We start from the raw sequence: 13,314 nt of genomic DNA, 5'->3' as shown, positions 1-13,314 counted from the left end.
AGAAAAGTTCAGTCAGTCGCTGGTTGGGGATGCGATTCAGGATTATAAAGAAAAGTACAATAGAGACAATTGAACGCTGTGGAACTTGGGGATTCCTGAACCGCTGTGATAATAGAAATAGCATAACAAAGAACTGGCCAAAGATTAATAATGTAGGAGTTATATTGGTGCTCTGGTGGTTTGATTAACTTACATTTGAAAGGGTAGGAAGAAACTTCACAGTATCTTTCCTCAAGAGATAAAATGAGTTAAGTCGAGTCCACGATAAAGGGGATCATTTTATCCTAACCCACCTGGTGGCAAACTGACGGGGCTAGATTGGTCGCTCGATTTTATTTTCCATTTGGGCAAGGCATAAAATGGGCAGCCGATCCGATCCCATTGGTTTCCGAAGTTAAAATTACCCCCAAAGTGTCCGTACCAATCTGTAGAATGAAGCTGAGCCCAAAACTATTTTAAATGTTTTCCTGCTTGTGAGTTTGTGATCGATATTCCAACCAGAACCAGAGCAACAGAAGTAATAAGAAAACCATTGTTGTGGGTCTAGATAAAACAAAATCTGTAGAAATTAGCAATGGAGATTCAATCTGGTTGACAAAAGACATGAAAGGATGACACCCAATTAGGGAAGAGCAATTTATCTGTGTACAAGGCATCTGTAAACTGTGTTACCAGTAATCATTTTTCTGCATATTTCTCTGTAAATAGAAGAAACTTTTCTCCTTTTTAAATTTTTTAAAAATAATTATCAATTAAAATTGTGGCAGGTGATTGTTTTGCTGCTGTCAAATTGGTAAAACAGGAATTGCATTAACTGCTTGAAATCACCATGAACATGTAATTATGGTTGTTTTGCACTTCTGAAAACATCTAATAAGCTGTTTTAACTGCCAGAAATCCCTGAAATAACATTAATCTAGCTGTGGAGTGTCAGGAGTTCACAGAATTGAAATAAAAAGCCCAATTTGTTGCCCAAGCCATGGCGGTCCTTATATACGGAAAGATGGAGACATTGGGGCGATTTTAACCCTACTTGCCCTGCAGAAACCTGGCAGGTCGGCAGTTAAAATAGCCCTGGTTCTTACCTGTCCGAAAGGCCTCATGATCGCAACATCTGCAAATTTAACCTGCTCTCCTGAGCAGGCTGCAAGGACATGCGCCCTGAGCCAACAGGGTCCTTCTTTACAAGTTGCGGCCTGATGGTACAATTGAAACCTAACTGTAATTTTAACTCAGGCCTGAGCGGGAATCCACCTGAAGTTAAAATCGGGTCTGAACAAATGAATGCATTATCTGAAAAAGCACATTGCCCTTCCATCTGCATATGGAGATTAAGGCCTTACATGAAGATACATTGAAGTGTTTGATTTTAGAAGAAAGCTCTTGACAGCTCAGACGCCCACCCTAGAGAAGGGCCTCTGCGGGTGGAGAGTTCCATTTTCTGCTCAAACTCTGCCCATTGAAACCACTTAGGGGGAGAAATTCAGTATCGCCTCATTTGGGGCGCAATTATCGGCTGGACACAAAAAATAGCGCCTAGCTCTAATTATCGCCTCCGACTACAAACTTGGCTTTTTTCGTCCCTGGAGGTGATTGGAGCTCTAAATCCGGTGCTGCACACCTGTCTTAAGGTGCAAAGGCCGAGGAGCGAGGCGCTACCTCAGAGCGCTGGCGAAGCTCATGTGATGTCAGTCAGCAATGGAACACAGACACAATGGCGCCAGCCAATTCTTAAAGGGGAGGGTCAATCTTGCTCTCCATCCACACCCTGCTTTTTGCAGCCTTGAATCTCGGCCTGGAGAGACCTGTACATCAAATAAGAACATAAGAACATAAGAAGTAGGAGCAGGAGTAGGCCATACGGCCCCTCGGGCCTGCTCCGCCATTCAATAGGATCATGGCTGATCTGAACCTAGACTCACGTCCACTTCCCTGCCCGCTCCCCGTAACCCCTAATTCCCTTATCAGCTAGGAAACTGTCTATCTCTGTTTTAAATTTATTTAATGTCTCAGCTTCCACAGCTCTCTGAGGTAGCAAATTCCATAGATTTACTACCGTCTGAGTGAAGAAGTTTCTCCTCATCTCAGTTTTGAAAGGGCAGCCCCTTATTCTAAGATTATGCCCCCTAGTTCTAGTCTCACCCATCAGTGGAAACATCCTCCCCGCATCCACCCGATCAAGCCCCCTCACAATCTTGTATGTTTCGATAAGATCGCCTTTCATTCTTCTGAATTCCAATGAGTAGAGTCCCAACCTACTCAACCTTTCCTCATACGTCAACCCCCTCATCTCCGGAATCAACCGAGTAAACCTTCTCTGAACTGCCTCGAGAGCAAGTATATCTTTTCTTAAATATGGAAACCAAAACTGTACACAGTATTCCAGGTTTGGCCTCACCAATACCCTGTATAACGGCAGCAAGACTTCCCTGTTTTTATACTCCATCCCCCTTGCAATAAAAGCCAAGATTCCATTGGCCTTCCTGATCACCTGCTGTACCTGCATACTAACCTTCTGTGTTTCATGCACCAGGACCCCCAGATCCCTTTGTACTGTAGCACTTTGCAGCTTCTCTCCATTTAGATATTAACATGCTCTTTGATTTTTTCTGCCAAAGTGCATAACCTCACACTTTCCAACGTTATATTCCATCTGCCAAATTTCTGCCCACTATCTTAGCCTGTCTATGTCCTTTTGCAGGTTTTTTATGTCCTCCTCACTCACTGCTTTCCCTCCCATCTTTGTATCGTCGTCAAACTTGGATATGTTGCACTTGGTCCCCTCCTCCAAATCGTTAATAAAGATTGTAAAAAGTTGGGGTCCCAGCACCGACTCCTGCGGAACACCACTAGTTACTGATTGCCAACCTGAGAATGAACCATTTATCCCAACTCTCTGTTTTCTGTTCGACAGCCAATCTTCCACCCATGCCAGTATATTACCCCCAATCCCGTGATTTTTTATCTTGTGCAGTAATCTTTTGTGTGGCACCTTACCAAATGCCTTTTGGAAGTCCAAATACACCACATCCACTGGTTCCCCTTTATCCACCCTGTTTGTTACGTCCTCAAAGAATTCGAGCAAATTTGTCAAACATGACTTCCCCTTCATAAAACCATGCTGACTCTGTCCGATTAAATTATGCTTATCCAAATGTCCTGTTATTGCTTCCTTAATAATGGACTCCAACATTTTACCAACCACAGATGTTAAGCCTACTGGTCTATAGTTTCCAGCCTTTTGTCTACCTCCCTTTTTAAATAAGGGCATTATATTAGCAGTTTTCCAATCTGCTGGGACCTTTCCTGAATCCAGGGAGTTTTGGAAAATTACCACCAATGCATCTGCAATCCCTAACGCTACTTCTCTCAAGACCCTAGGATGTAAGCCATCAGGTACAGGGGATTTATCCGCCTTAAGTCCCATTATCTTACCGAGTACCATCTCCTTAGTGATTTTAATTGTGCTTAACTCCTCCCCCCTATAGCCCCCTGTTTGTCCAGTGTTGGGATATTTTTAGTGTCCTCTGCTGTAAAGACTGATACAAAATATTTGTTCAGCATTTTTGCCACCTCCATGTTCCCCACTACTAATTTCCCGGTCTCATCCTCTAAGGGACCAACATTCACTTTAGCCACCCTTTTTCTTTTTATATAACTGTAGAAACTCTTGCTATCTGTTTTTATAGTTTTTGCTAGTTTACTTTCATAATCTATCTTCCCTTTCTTAATTAACCTTTTAGTTAATCTTTGCTGGCTTTTAAATGATTCCCAATCTTTTATCCTCCCACTAGATTTGACTACTTTATATGCCCTTGTTTTCAGTCGGATACTATCCTTTAATACTTTATTTAGCCACAGATGGCTGTCTTTTCTTTTACACCCCTTTTCCTCAGTGGAACATATTTTTCTTGAAAGTTGTGAAATATCTCCTTGAATGTACACCACTGCTCATGTACTGTCTTACACCTTAATCTATTTTCCCAGTCCACTTTAGTCAACTCTGCTCTCATACCTTCATAGTCTCCTTTATTTAAGCTTAGTACGCTGGTTTGAGATCCAACTCTCTCACCCTCCAACTGAATTTGGAATTCAACCATGTTATGGTCACTCATTCCAAGGGGATCCTTTACTAGGACATTTTTTATTAATCCTGTCTCATTACACAGGACCAGATCTAAGATTGCCTGCCCCCTGGTTGGTTCAGTAACATACTGCTCAAGGAACCCATCCCTAATGCACTCTATGAACTCTTCCTCAAGGCTGCCCTGCCCAATTTGATTTGTCCAGTCAATATGAAAGTTAAAATCTCCCATGATTATAGCTGTTCCCTTATTACAAGCCCAAACTATTTCCTGATTTATACTCTGGCCAATAGATTTGCAACTGTTAGGAGGCCTATAGACTATGCCCACTAGTGACTTTTTCCCCTTATTATTCCTTATCTCTACCCAAACTGTTTCACTATCCTGATCCATTGACCCAATATCATTTCTCAGTATTGCAGTGATTCCATCCTTCATTAACATAGCCACCCCACCTCCCTTTCCTTCCTGTCTGTCCTTCCTAATAGTCAAATACCCCTGGATGTTTTGTTCCCAGTCATGGTCACCTTGCAGCCATGTTTCCGTAATGGCCACCAGATCATACCCATGTGTAGTTATTTGTATCGTCAACTCATCTATTTTGTTACGAAGGCTGCGTGCATTCAGATAAAGAACTTTTAAATATGTTTTGTGACAATTTATTCCAGCTTTTACCCCCTTTACTACTTTACCTTTATCTTTATATATTCTGTCCCTCCCTGACACGCTCTGGTTTTTAATTCCCCCACTGCTACCTTGCTCTATTGCCTTCTCCGCTGACATTTTTATTTTCCGCCCTCTTGAAACCTCACTCCCACTAATTAGTTTAAAGCCCTCTCTACAGCCCTAGTTATCCGATTCGCTAGGATCTGTTGGAAAGAACAATGGAGAGGCCCATGGAAGGAACTCAGAGTGCAGCCTCCATATTCTCTTCTAAACCGATGCAAGGAAGATCAAATCAGAAAGAACCTGCAAAGTGCTGCTCAGTGCACAAAACTCCTCAACACAGCTTTGAATATCTCCTGCTCTCTCTCTCGCTCAGAATGTGTGGTGCAAACATTTTGCCGACAAAAAAAGGCAGGAAGCGGTCGCCTTTAAATAGCACTCCCCCAGTCCTTTCCTGACTGCAAAACACTCCCCTCAACCCGTTGTTGCTAGCAGGAGGTGGCAAGACGGGGGCGCCACTCAATATCTGGTCCGGGGCGCTACCGGGGTGTTGCACTCTCGATTGAGGTCATGATCTGCCGGTGCAGGAGATTATGGCGGTAGTGTTTAGCGCCACCACAAAATGTCTAGTTAATTTCATGAGCAGCACAATTATCCCGGTTCCCACCATTTGTCCCAACATACACTTAGTCCTCCATGAGTCCCGGTAATTGTCTGATGGGTGTTATTACCCAAACGTTCCCACTCGACTTCAGGGTTCCTCATGTCCTTGCTCAACTTCCTGAGCCACCACCATCTATCCAGTGGAATGTGTCCTTTACACGTCAAACATATTCGCTTTCCAACGGTGGCGCTGACCCTCGTGGTAATGACTCGCACCCGGGGGCACAGGAGGGAGGCTTCCCCATACGTGAATCCAGTTTGGCTGGAGTAATGAGATGAATTGGACCCCAACCATCCTGACCACCTTCCCTCGTGGAAGTAGACGGCGGTCTCCTCCGCATCCCGTTCGCCATTCCCGTCGATCGCCAGGGGTGCCGTGTCTCCCAAACACCCGTAGATGTGGGAGTCCTGGACGTCGCCCCTCCTCTCCGCACTCATCCCGATCAGGGAGAATTGGATCACGATCCATTCCATCCCGAAAATCTTTCTGCAAAAAGATGTAAAAACATGCAGCCAGGTCCCGAAGAGATTCTCTGGCTTGTTGAGGCATGGTCGGGTCCTGCGACCTCAACCAAATATACACTCTCGGCAGATTTCTTATTCAAACTACCCATCACCTTATTTAACCTAAGCTAAACACCCAAGCTTAAGCTAAATAATTACACCTTACTCAAAACTTAAACTTAGACTAAACTATATACAACTACCGCCCGTCTCCGGGCAGCCAGGCTAATCCCTGGTCAGACTGCAGCTCGCCGCTACTCCCGGCGTGACCGCACCGTCCTTCACTGTTGGTCCCTCGCAGCCCGAGGCTGCTGGCTGAGGACCTCTGTCCTTGGAACTCTCCCTGGCTCGAGGGGCGGCCCTTGGGAACTGGAGGGCTGGTGACCATGGCTTTCTCGGCTGGGGCGTCCGCGGGGACCTTCTGGGGGCTTTGGCGGGTGGGGCTGTTTTTGCCGCTGGGCCTTTTACCCGAGCCGCTGCTTCCCCGGGCTTGACCCCTCCCAAACCTAGGCTGGGGGCAGGTAACTTTTCACAGTCTGCTGCTGCGAGCTGAGAATCTCCGCCCCCAGGTCCCATGGCTGGGTCTGGGGCGGGGTTTTCGACCTCAGGTCCCTCCCTCTCTACACCTGGGTTAGGGGCGGGGTTTTTGCCCTCAAGTCCCTCCCCCTCGTCTGGATCCCAGAAGAGTGGGGGCGTGTCCCAATCGATGGGCTGGATGGCCCCAGCCTTCAAGCAAGCCACAACGCCTGCTGCTGTAGTCTGTGAACTCGCTCATGCTGCGGGCTGAGGATCTTTATCCTCAGACCTTTCCCCAACTGGCTGTTTTCCCTTTTCAGGCTGAAACAGCTTGCACTGGTTGATATAACCAGCGGCCTGTTTTAAAACCTGCGCTGAAGGCTCGCCCGCTGCCCCGGACGGACCTTCTTGGGGCTGTCTTTTCTCTTCCCTTACCGTGACGGCCCTACAGACGGGATCTTGGGCTTGGACCTGCTTTAGGTCCAAGGGCCAAAGCTACCCACTGTATGCCTCCCTTGTCCCAGATTGCGGCTACCGGGCCTGCTCTGCAGTGATCCCAGAACTCTCCTTCCCTGGCTCCCTGTTCGGCTACCTCGTTGGTCCTTTGGTTAACCTCCCACGTGGTAGGGAGGGATCCCAAAAGCTTGGCCAAAAGTTTGAAAATTTCCCCAGCCTGCTCATTCCCTGCAGCTCCCATGGGGCTAAATGGGGCCTCGTTAGACCTGGTTGGATTGCTCGGGTCTTTTGAATGGACCACCGTGCTGGAAGCTCCAGTGTCCACCGAATATCTCCCCTGCACCGTCTCCACCCGTATCTTAACACAGGGCCTGCTCCCCTCGTCATTTTCAAAGGGACACAGGTCAACAGGCTGCGCTGCTTCTAGTCAGGGCTGTGGGTTGGATGGGGCTGACGGGGTCAGAGCACTGGTGGCAGCTGCTACTCTCCCCTGGCCAGAAAATATGGACCTCATGGCATCCAAAAATGACTCGACCTCTGCGGTAGGGAGTCCTGCCCCCGCCTTTTGGGCTGGGGCTGTGGAATTCTTTCCCTTGTTATCTTTCCAAGGGTTTTTGCACTCCTTCCACCAGTGACCATCCTTCCTGCACCCGTAACAATTGGCCTTTGTGTTGGGGGAGTTACTCCCTTCCTGGTGCCATCTTTCCTACCCAGTCCGGGTTTTACCTCATGCAGCTGACCCTTGGGTGGGTGTGCATCAGCTCCCCTACCGTTTTTATAGGCCAGAGTGAGCTGCCTAATTACCGTGATCTCTGTGGTCTGGGGATCTTTGGGGTCGAACCAGGCTTCTGCCTTGGCCCGAATCTGTGGCAAGCTGTTCGCCACTAGACAACGGAGCCAATGCGTCAGAAAATCCCCGTTCAGGAATCCCCGGGCCCCCGTCCCCAGGCAGGCTTTCCGGTACACCGGCCACAACCGGTCCGCAAAAGCCTGCGGGGCCTCCCCTGAGAGCTGTACCGTCTTCTCCACGCGGGAGAAAGGACTTCCCTCATCCAGCCCATGGCCTCCAGAACCGCGTCTCTAAGCTCCTCATACCCACTCTGCCCCCTCTTACACTCTTCAGAGAGGGATTGGAGGAGGTTACTCTCCAGGGAGAATAGCAGCATCTTGGCCTTCTCAGCGTCATCGCAGTCATTGACGCTGGCGGTCTGCGCTATTTCCCTGAAGTTGATAGAGATGTCTCCACTGGCGGAAAGCTTCATGATATGGTTGACCATAACCCTAAGCTGCTGGGTGTTAAAGGGTAATACGAACTGGTTTTGGAGGGGTCCCTCATCTTCGCCATTGGCGGGTGGGCCGAACCTCCAATGCCGTGCTGGGCACATCGGTTCCGGTTCCGACTTTTCGGGCGGGGGTTGCTCTACCTCCGCCTCCACCTCTGGCTCCCCTTTGGGTTCCACCCCCCCTTGCTGCCAAACCTCGCTGAAACTTGGCGTTATGGGTGGTGGTCGTGAGGTCTCCTCTCTCTCAACCGGGTCATCCCTAGGCACTACCGGTGACATTGGAACTGTTCTCCCCTCGATCCCAATAAAATCTGCTTGACCTGCCTTTGGACTTATGAGGCATACCATGCCTTTTGCCTTCCAGAGGGCCCAACTCAGATTTTATATCCTCTCTTCACAGGGGCCGTGGTCTGCCTCCTCAAACCCCTGTTCATTCGTTAGCTTGTAAGCGGTTTTTACCTCCTGCACTCTCTCTTCCTGTTCCCTAACCTGCCTTGCCATGCGGGCGTTTTTCTCCCACAACCTTGACTCATTTCCCTTGGCCTCGGTGACTTGGCACCGTAGCTAGTCCAACTTGGCCTTGTGTTCTCTCACTAGATGCACTCTTTCTTGGTTCAAAGCCTGCAAAGCTACTAACAACTTTTCCCCTGCGAGAGCCTTATCCTGGATCTCCAGGGCTGACTCCCATAACTCGATTGCCTGTGTGGCTACGAGCCCGTCCAGAAGCTGGAACTGCTTTTTAAAGCACATCAGCCAAACTGCCTTCTCTAAGGACTTCTTGTGTTCCTTTCCCTCTGTCCACTTGGCTGCTGCATCTACCGGACGCCCAGCCTTTAACAGAATGGTGATCCACTTCTTAGTGATATTCACCTTGCTAAACACATAATCAGAAATCCTTTCCTCCATAACGGTTCACTCATCTGAACATTGTCACCATATCGCAACCCAGATGCCGGTGTACTGCCGTGGTCGCCAGTTCTGTAGTGTGGGTGGGTGTGGCGCGTGCGCCCAGTCAGTTATGCCCGACTGTGAGCGGTTTGAAACGCTCCCACATCCCTGGGTTCTAGACACCGGACTTAGGTACAGGCAGCGATACAGAAAACTCGAGTAGACAGGTGGTTTGGATGCAAGCAAAAACCAAGATTTTATTGAACAGGAAAATTTACAGTCTTAAAAGAAGTTACCACTATAACATTACACGCAAATGCACTTATACAGGGAATGGGGAACACACGGCACATCGAGGGAAAACAACTATCTTAACAACCCCCTTATCCTTATCCCACCCCTATACCTAACTAGAATAAGCTGTGAGGGGTCAGAATCAATGCTCACCAATCAAAAACGGGGTTTGCTCAATTCAAAACAGCGGTGGGGTTCAGGGTTCGCTCTTGGTGCTCTCTGGAGCCTGCCGTTGTCACCTTGTCTCCGGGTGCTGCAAGGGCGTTGCCCAGGTTCGAGTACCTCAAAGTCTCTGTTTGGGTACTTTACCTTGCAGGGATGATTCTTCATCGACAGCTGCCAGTTTGAGTTAGTATGCAGATATTCGAAGGTTGGCCGAGCCTGAAGGCCCGACGATTTGAAACCTTCCCTCGTTTGGTCTTCTCCAGCCGGTCTGCCCCTCAGTGGTTTTCCCTTCTCCCCTCGTCGCGTCCCGCCTCGCCTGGCCTGAATCTGTCCGTGTCTGCCCGACCTGGTGCCGGGGCAGTTCCAGATGGAGTGGGAAAAGGGCACGGGCAGAGGCCAGGAGGTAAGCGCGGGACGGGGAAAGAGCGGCAGCCACGAGGGCGAGGGGCCCGAGGAGCAGCACCAGCACACCAACCAACAAACTCTACGGACCTCCTCCGAACGAATGAATTAGCTGGCCTCACTCAATGCTACCCAGGGCCTTCAAATATACCTTCGTCGAAAACCCTTATCTTCGCACCAATTCAGGTTAGTTCTTTGTCTTAAACTTGGTGGGCTAGTTTAAAATAATGGTAGCAATTCATACTAACGGGTTTTAGATGGCCAGTAATCGCATCTACTGGCCCAATAATTGAATTATATTGTCCTGAAAGTTCCTTGGTGGGCTTGTCAACCTCGATGGCTGTGTTAATCTGTTTCCGATAATGTATGCAGACTGTTTGATGGCCTTAACTATAGGCCTAAACTGCAATTAGATCCATCTCCAATTCAGTCTAATGCATAATTCAGAGTCCTGTCTCATTCCAAAACACAAAGTTTCTCTTCACAGAAAACCTGCAGCCTTAATTTTGATTTCTCCCAAGCTGTCTGCGCTGCAGAATCCATTTTGGAATCCCACAGGCTTTCTACCACGAGGCACGGATGCCATCTTGGGTACCCTTTTCAATTTAAAAATGTCCATGCAGGGTCCCTTTTATTAATAATAACCTTTGGGGCAATGCAGAAATTTTGCAAATCTTACAACAGCCCCCATTAATGTAATCAGGTGTAGCACTTTGATATGTTGTGAGAATAAATGCAGCTAATTGTTAGTACAGCCCCCATTAATGTAAGCCAAGTGTAACGGTTTGATTTTTTTAAGGATAAATGTAGCCACTTTTAGTTCCCACAACACTCCTGATATAAAATAACCTTTAAATTACTGAATTAAACTGTTGCACAATGTGAAACTGACAAGAAAGCACTGAAACTCCACCAGCCTACAGCTTATTACTCATGATCCCTTTAAATAATGTGCCTGGAGCCGGCTTCCGGCTGCTTCATGCCAGCTCTCCCTGTTGCTGTGTGGTCGAGATGCAAAGGTAGGGGGCGACAATCAATTTTGTAAATCGGGCGGCCAGTGAGAGTTGCACGTTCACTGACGTCACGATCTGCCTGGCATTGAAGTCCCCGGCAGTATCTTGTGCCGGCAACACGGCGCGGGGGCCTGATGTGGCATTGGATTTGCCTCACCACTACGCTACTACATCAGCACCCCATTACCGCCATCTTCTGGCGCTAAAAGGAGGAGCTAAGGTACCGAATATTTTCCCTAAATGTTTCCCCACCAACGATGTTGGGCTGACTGGTGGTTTTAACACTCTTCCCTTTTTTAAACAGGGGTGTAACATTTGAAATCCTCCAGTCCTCTGGCACCACTCCCATATCTAACGAGGATTGGAAGATTGTGGCCAGAGCCTCTGCAATTTCCACTCTTACTTCCCTCAGCAACCTAGGATCACACCAGACCTGGTGACTTTTCTACTTTGAGCTCTGCCAACCTTTAAATACCTCCTCTTCATCTATTTTTATCATAGCCAATTACTCTACTAGCTCCTCCTTTACTGTGACATTGACAACATCCTCTTCTTTAGTGAAGACAGATGCGAAGTACTCATTTAGCACCTCACTCATGCCCTCAACCTCTACAAGACGATCTCCATTTTGGTCCCTAATCAATTCCACCCTTTATTTTATTACCCTTTTACTATTTATATATTTATAAAAGACTTTTGGGTTCCCTTTTCTGTTATCTGCTATTCTATTCTTACACACTCTCTTTGCTCCTCTTATTTTCTTCTTCAGTATTCAGCTTGTTTCTCCACTGAATTATGAACCAGACATTAATCAAAAGCCTCCTTTTTCTGTTTCAGTTTAATCTCGATATCTGTACTCACTCTGGGAGCTTTAGCTTTGGATGCCCTTCCTTTCGGCCTCATGGGAATGTGTCTAGTCTGTACCCAAACCATCTCCTGTTTGAAGGCCTCCCACTGCTCATTTACTGTTTTACCTGCCAATATTTGATTCCAATCCATCTGGGCCCGATCCCTTTGCAACTAATTGAAATTAGCCCTCCTTCAGCTGAGTATTTGCACATTTGATTTTTCATTGGCCTTTTTCATAACTACTCTAAACTTAATGATATTGTGATCACTGTTTCCCACATACTCCCTCACTAAAACATGCTCCACTTGCCCCATGTCATTCCCCAGAACTAGATGTAGAACTACTTCTTTCCTCCTAGAGCTGGACACATACTGATCAAAAATGTTTTCTTGTACACATTTCTGTGCTGTAGATTAATTGAAATTCTATATAATTCCCTAAGTGTGGCCCTGGTTGAACAAGCAGCAGGAATGTTATCAGTGCTCGGTGCTGATAGGCTGCACAGATTTAGTTACGTAACTTCCAGCAGTACCACTGTGCACATGTGATTGATTCTGTCAGCCTAAGCCTAAGCTCTCTAGGCTTATGTAAGAGGATTAAATCCCTACAACAACAACAACAGCAACTTGCATTTATATAGTGGCTTTAATGTAGTTAAATGTCCCAAGGTGCTTCACAGTAGCATTATCGAGCAGAATCACATAAGAAAATATTAGGACAGGTGACCAAAAGCTTGGTCAAGAGGTAGGTTTTAAGGAGCATCTGCAAGGAGGAGAGAAAGGTAGGAAATTCCAGAGCCTAGGGCCTCGGCAGCTGAAAGCACGGCTGCCAGTGGTGGAGCGATTAAAATCAGGGATGCATAAGAGGCCAGAATTGGAGAAACGTAGAGAGTTGTAGGGCTGGAGGAACTTACAGAAATAGGGAGGAGCTAGGCCATGGATGGATTTGAAAACAAGGATTGGAATTTTAAAATGGAGGGATTGCCAGACCAGGAAACAATGTAGGTCAGCGAGCACAGAGGAGTGATGGGTGAACCGGATTTGGTGCAAGTTAGGATACAGGCAGCAGAGTTTTGGATGAGCTCAAGTTACATAGGGTGCAAGAAACGAGGCCGGCCAGAATGTCCTACAGTGATAAAGTGTGCACACCATACCAAGCAGATAGAAACGCATGTGCATCAGTTTCGTCAAAACTGTTTTAACCTGACCCTGACTGTGGATGCTGGAAATCTGAAATAACAACAGAAAATGCTGGAAATACTCAGCAGGCCAGGCAGTATCCATGGAGAGAGAAACAGAGTTAACGTTTCAGGTCTGGGACCCTTCGTCAGAACTGGAAAAAGCTGGAGATGTTACAGATATTAAGCAGGTGCAGAGACAGTGGGGTGGGGGGGAGGGGTTTGGAGGGGAGGAAGTAATCGAAAGAACATCCTGTACTTTTGTAAGAGGCAGGAAAGATAAAATGTTGCAAATGGGAGTGGCAAAAATCATACAGCATGAAAAATGGGGGCAGGGATAATTATCTGAAAT

The sequence above is a fragment of the Somniosus microcephalus genome, chromosome 10 (genome assembly GCF_052327205.1).
Source record: "Somniosus microcephalus isolate GS21.2 chromosome 10, FLI_Smic_1.0, whole genome shotgun sequence".
Taxonomy (NCBI): Eukaryota; Metazoa; Chordata; class Chondrichthyes; order Squaliformes; family Somniosidae; genus Somniosus; species Somniosus microcephalus.
This window is presented reverse-complemented; position numbering follows the sequence as displayed.